The sequence below is a fragment of the Octopus bimaculoides genome, chromosome 29, assembly GCF_046866305.1.
Source record: "Octopus bimaculoides isolate indiv1 chromosome 29, ASM4686630v1, whole genome shotgun sequence".
Taxonomy (NCBI): Eukaryota; Metazoa; Mollusca; class Cephalopoda; order Octopoda; family Octopodidae; genus Octopus; species Octopus bimaculoides.
Window position 1 is genome coordinate 18,644,405 of NC_142956.1, and position 5,535 is coordinate 18,649,939.

Genomic DNA, 5,535 nt, shown 5'->3' on the forward strand with positions numbered 1-5,535 from the left:
CTGCCTTTGTTTCTTTTGTACAAAGGAGTAGTGCATGTAAAACCTTGAAATTGTTCGCTTAGGTATTACAAAGATGTTTGCACCTTAGGGAAGGCGGTGGGATATTGCTTTCACTCAAGTTTGTTTGTGGACAAGATATCTCAAGAACCTCTGGATGGATTCGGATGAAACTTGCAGGTATGTTTGGCCTAGCATCTGGCATGAACTGTTGAAATTTTGGAGGTATATTCAGTGTATCTTCTTTGCTTATGTCTTGTTAGATAAAGGAAATATCCTTGGAAATTCACAAGTTGGAGCAGAATAGAGCATCAAGATGTCACCCACGAGTTGTCTCCCCTGTACCAGTAGACACGTTTTGTGCTTTGAGAAAGGTGCTTAAAATAACCACACTGCTACGTTTATTTAAGTGTTTCAACCTGTAAACCGGCTACTTTCGATTCGGAATGAGTCTAAACTTCCCTTTTTTTTTACACCTTTTTTCGTTGTTTATATACAAACCACCAAGTGATCAAGCTTTGAAATCGAACTTAGTAGCTTAGATGTTTTACTGAGCGAAAATGGCTGCTCCTACATTTGAACCTATTCTGGAAGAAATCTTGTTTGTTTCTGACTCGGGCGATGATTTTGAAGGATTTACTCAGGCAGATATCGACGGTGAAATTACCCGAGATGACGATAAGGACATACCTTGTACTTAAAGTTATACTGAGAACAATGTACCGGATGGGTTACTATCATCCATGCCTGACTGATTTAAGGAAAGTAATGGCCCCAAGGGGGTATATTTCTAAGGGTCAACTCTTTCTTCTATCCCTTAATGTTTTACATAAACATATTATTCATCCAGTCCTTTATTAAAATTCAAAACAAAAAAAATCAAGTCTGTACATACAATACAACGAAAGTTATAACAATTTTAAAACAGTAGGTGCTTCATGTCTTTTATTGTCTTAAAAATAGTGCAGTGACAGGGAAACTTATCCGAGAAGCAAATCAAAGGTTAAGATAAAGCACATAGGCTTCTTATAAATAGAAGGAAAAGAGAATCAAGGATGTCTTCCACAACCTACAAATACGAGCACTACTTGAATAAAGAGATCCCGATGCGTCTACGTAACGATATGTTTCTTATTTCTTTATTGCCCACAAGGGGACAAACAAGAAGCCCGTCGTATATATATATCTATATGTATGTTTGTGTGTCTGTGTTTGTCCCCCCCACCATCGCTTGACAACCGATGCTGGTGTGTTTACGTCCCCGTAACGTAGCGGTTCGGCAAAAAGAGACCGATAGAATAAGTACTAGGCTTCCAAAGAATAAGCTCAGGGGTTGATTTGTTCGACTAAAGGCGGTGCTCCAGCATGGCCGCAGTCAAATGACTGAAACAAGTAGAAGAGTAATGTGCATTCTGCATCTTGTGACGTCACTTTCCCTCCAGTTATAACGAACTAACGATTTTCATACCGTCATTTCAGTTAAATGTGTCGTTGCATCCGTAACTTAGATCTTTAAACTAGTGTACCCAGGTCGTCGATAACGATGGATTTATGGCTGGAAAATGTACAAGATGAAAGTTGTTAAAGAGAGTATGAGTATATACGTAACACTGACAGAATAAAAGGTAAATGAGACAATTATATTCACCTCTCCCCTTTTAATATATAAGTTTAATTGCTTTTAATATTATAACATGGCGTAGTTAATGATTCACTCTTTATTCCATAATGAATTATTTTCCTACAAGAAATGCTCAATCTAATTACACAAATGTTGTACGTGTATATATATTCAAACTCAACAAAATGCATGCAGTTTATTGGACCGTCATCTTACAAACATGTTACGTTTGCAAAAGAGAGCAGGGTAAAGTTTATGCAAAAGCTGTGCATTTTATAGCATTACACATTTAGTCCCAAAAACAGGTAAAGAATACGCCCACCCGGCGGTTAAGGTCAAGGTTTTTCTTATGTCGAAAACAGCTGGTGTACGTATTCTTTTGTGGAGGCGCAGTGGCCCAGTGGTTAGGGCAGCGGACTCGCGGTTTCGATTCCCAGACCGGGCGTTGTGAGTGTTTATTGAGCGAAAACACCTTAAGCTCCACGAGACCCAGCAGGGGATGGATGGTGGCGAACCCTGCCGTACTCTTCCACCACAACTTTCTCTCACTCTTACTTCCTGTTTCTGTTGTGCCTGTAATTCAAAGGGTCGGTCAGCGTTGTCACACTGTGTCACGCTGAATATCACCGAGAACTACGTTAAGGGTACATGTGTCTGTGGAGTACTCAGCCACTTGTATGTTAATTTCACGAGCAGGCTGTTCCGTTGATCGGATCAACTGCGACGGAGTGCCAACAACAACGCATTCTTTACTTCTACCAAAACTACGAATGTCCATAAGCGTTATAATTCACACTCACTGCGAGAGTTCTTGAATATTTCTTGTATAGACATGAGGAGACGCAACACCTTGGGCCTTTGAATTTGGGTAATCTTCCAGTTTCGGGATGTAAAAAAAGTAAATAAAAATACAAGGGAAATAACTTAACGTCTTACTAGTATTATCCGTACTCTCCTCACCCCACCCGTTCGCGAGCGCGCATTCTTCATATTGTTTTACACCTATTACACTAATTTATTATTTTTATTTTTGAGCTCGGGTCAAACGCTTTAGTTTGACTGTTATTTCCCTATACTGGAAGATTACCATAAGTTGTTGTGCAGCCGGTACAATGATATTCAATCACGTGTGTGATTTATATATAAACAGTTAACTTCAATCACGTGTGTGATTTTATTTATAAACAGCTAAAAAAAAAATCACATTTCATAGTACGGATAATACTAGTAAGACGTTAAGTTATTTCCCTTGTATTTTTATTTACTTTTTTACCTCCCGAAACTGGAAAATTACCTTTGTTTTGCTTGAAATCAAAAAATTCGTGGTAAGTAGCTTGCTTAATAACCACATGGTATTCTTTATTTTACCTTACTTTTTAGACATTTTAGAGACTTAAAACTATATATTTATTGATTCTAGAATGATTTGAACACACATATATATTAAATCTTGCGTTGGATATACAGTATTGTTCCTGTGGTCTTCCACCCTTATATATCCATTCTTACCATATATTGCATCGTCTCAACTACAACTATGTTGACCCACTTTTAGTCGTAAATATAATGTAGCAATACAAAGAAGAAGAAAAAAAAACTATGCAGTATAATGGTTTCAAACAAGTTGTCAGAAAATTAATTAGAAATCGCTAATTACTCATTTTACTTGTTACTAGTTTTTGCCCCCCACCACCTATTTTTGTTGTGAAATTTTCTACAAATACTTTTCAGACGGTGTAAATCAGGGGTTTTCAAACTGTAGTCCGCGGGCAATTTGATTTTATACATGTTTTTTAATCGAAATCTTTTAATTGACAATAAACCTATTCTGTTAAATACTGTTAAATAAATAAATGCAAAAATGTTATTTTAAGCAAATATTTATGTATAAATTTCATAAGCGTTTATAAGGGGGTCCCTAAGGTAAAGCCTGAAATATAAAGGGGTCCGCAAGTCAAAAAGTTGGAAAACCCCTGGTGTAAATTACGATTATATTTGAATTTACGAAAAAAAGTAAATGGGTGGGTCCCAACGCATTTAATACTGACAAACATCATTCGCACCCCTCCCTCTGTCAACTTTATGGAAGTTTTTCAAAAACTTATTTGCGCATGCGTAGTATAGTCCCCCCCCCCCGCAACGCATCAACGGAACCTGTATGTAGTCTCTTCACAAGCTAGAAATAACAGTAAAATCTATGGTGTCGAATATCCACCCCTTTCCTCTTTTTTTTTCACTTCTTGCATCCGACATATATATGTGTGTAATATATATATATAATATACACTGTAAATCCTCGAATATAATCCACACTTTTTTCCAAAAATTTAATGGTCAAAATTTCTAGTGCGTGCTATATACGAGGTTAAAAATGAAACATATTTTCTAAGTGATAAATATGTGAAAGGCAATTTACTTAATATTTATTTTTCACTGACGTTATTACTGTTATTTCTTTATTTTCCACAAACAAAGTGCACAAAAAAGCTACACGTTTGCATTATGTTTATATATACAATAATAATAAAGGATGTTACTGTATATATATGTTTACAAACCAAGGACGTTATATAGACCTCTCTGACTCAAGTTAGAGAAGGGGTGCGTATTATACACAAGGTTTAGGTTTTTCAGAGGTACAGCCCCCTAAAAATCCCCGACGTATTATACTGAAAAAAAACTTTCTTTTCATCTTTTACAAGTGCAGAAATCTATAAAATTACCCAAAAGGATAAATGGATTTGCACCTCAAAAGCATCTCTGGGATTCTTGACATGTTGCACGATCTTAGTAAACAAAAGGCTCGTTTATATGGTGTCATTTGTTTCCAGTTCAATATGTAAAACATGCCCAGGCACTTTGTTATTCAATAGACTGGGATATTATAGCAGGAAGGGTGTCGAATTGTACCCAAAGAAAGCTCTGCTCCCAAGCATGGAAAAGTAGGTGTCAAAGCAATGATGATGATGATGATGATGAAAACAAAAAAGTCCTTAAATCTTACATATGGGAAAACAAGTCAATAATATTGATTTATCTATTTATCTATTTCTTACAGGACATGTTGGATTCGTATTGAAGTGCCCAATATGAAAAGAATGATTGAGTGGGGAAACGAGTATCATAATCTCGAATATGATTTGACTTTTGCAATTATGCTAACTATGAAGTTACACAGAATGGTAACATATCCACTTTTTTCATCTGAAATGTATCCCAAAAAGATTTGAATTGGCGATTTTGTGACTACTATCGCTGCCATGCAGAATATACCTTGGAGATTAAAAGGTAAGGAAATTAAATTCTTTCTAGTTTAGGCACAAGGTCAGTAATTTCGTGTGAAAGAGGTTCCTCAGTTACAGCAATTTGAGTATATTAGGCTGGTACTTATTTCATCAACCCCAAAAAGATGAAAGGCAAAGCTAACCTTAGCAGTATTTGAACTCAGGAGTTAGAGATTCAGAAGAGAATGCTTCTGAACATTTTTTCTGGTGCAGTAACAATCCTGCCAGCTTGCAGTCTCCTCTTCCTTCTTCATAATAATAATAATAATAAGAATAAGAAGAAGAAGAAGAAGAAAAACAAAATCAAAGTTTGTAACATAACAATTTCAAGGTTTGTTTCTGTATAGGTTTTTTTTCTCCTAATTTGAATTGATAAGATTTCATAATAACCTCTTGTGGGACATATTTATCATTGACTAAACGAACTAATTAGTTTCATTCCCAAGGATCATCTGCCTACATCACTATTTAATTATTATAGAAATGATTGACATTTTCCTGTTTCTTGTTTCTGAAAGAAAAATTCAAAGAGAAAAACATTATTAATGGCTAAAACTTGGCAGAAAGACTGTCTTTGCTAATGCTATATAACCTTTCTATCAGATGTAGAATATATTACTATTTTACTTCTTT

The 5,535-nt window shown here is 35.7% G+C and overlaps 1 long non-coding RNA gene across 1 annotated transcript; it reads left to right on the forward strand.

Moving 5' to 3' along the window:
- The first annotated feature begins 295 nt into the window (after window positions 1–295).
- Window positions 296–4,804, forward strand: LOC149130411 (uncharacterized). The gene is made up of 2 exons (XR_016238938.1): window positions 296–1,622; window positions 4,677–4,804. It is a non-coding gene; the product is annotated as an uncharacterized LOC149130411 (long non-coding RNA).
- Window positions 4,805–5,535: the final 731 nt, after the last annotated feature.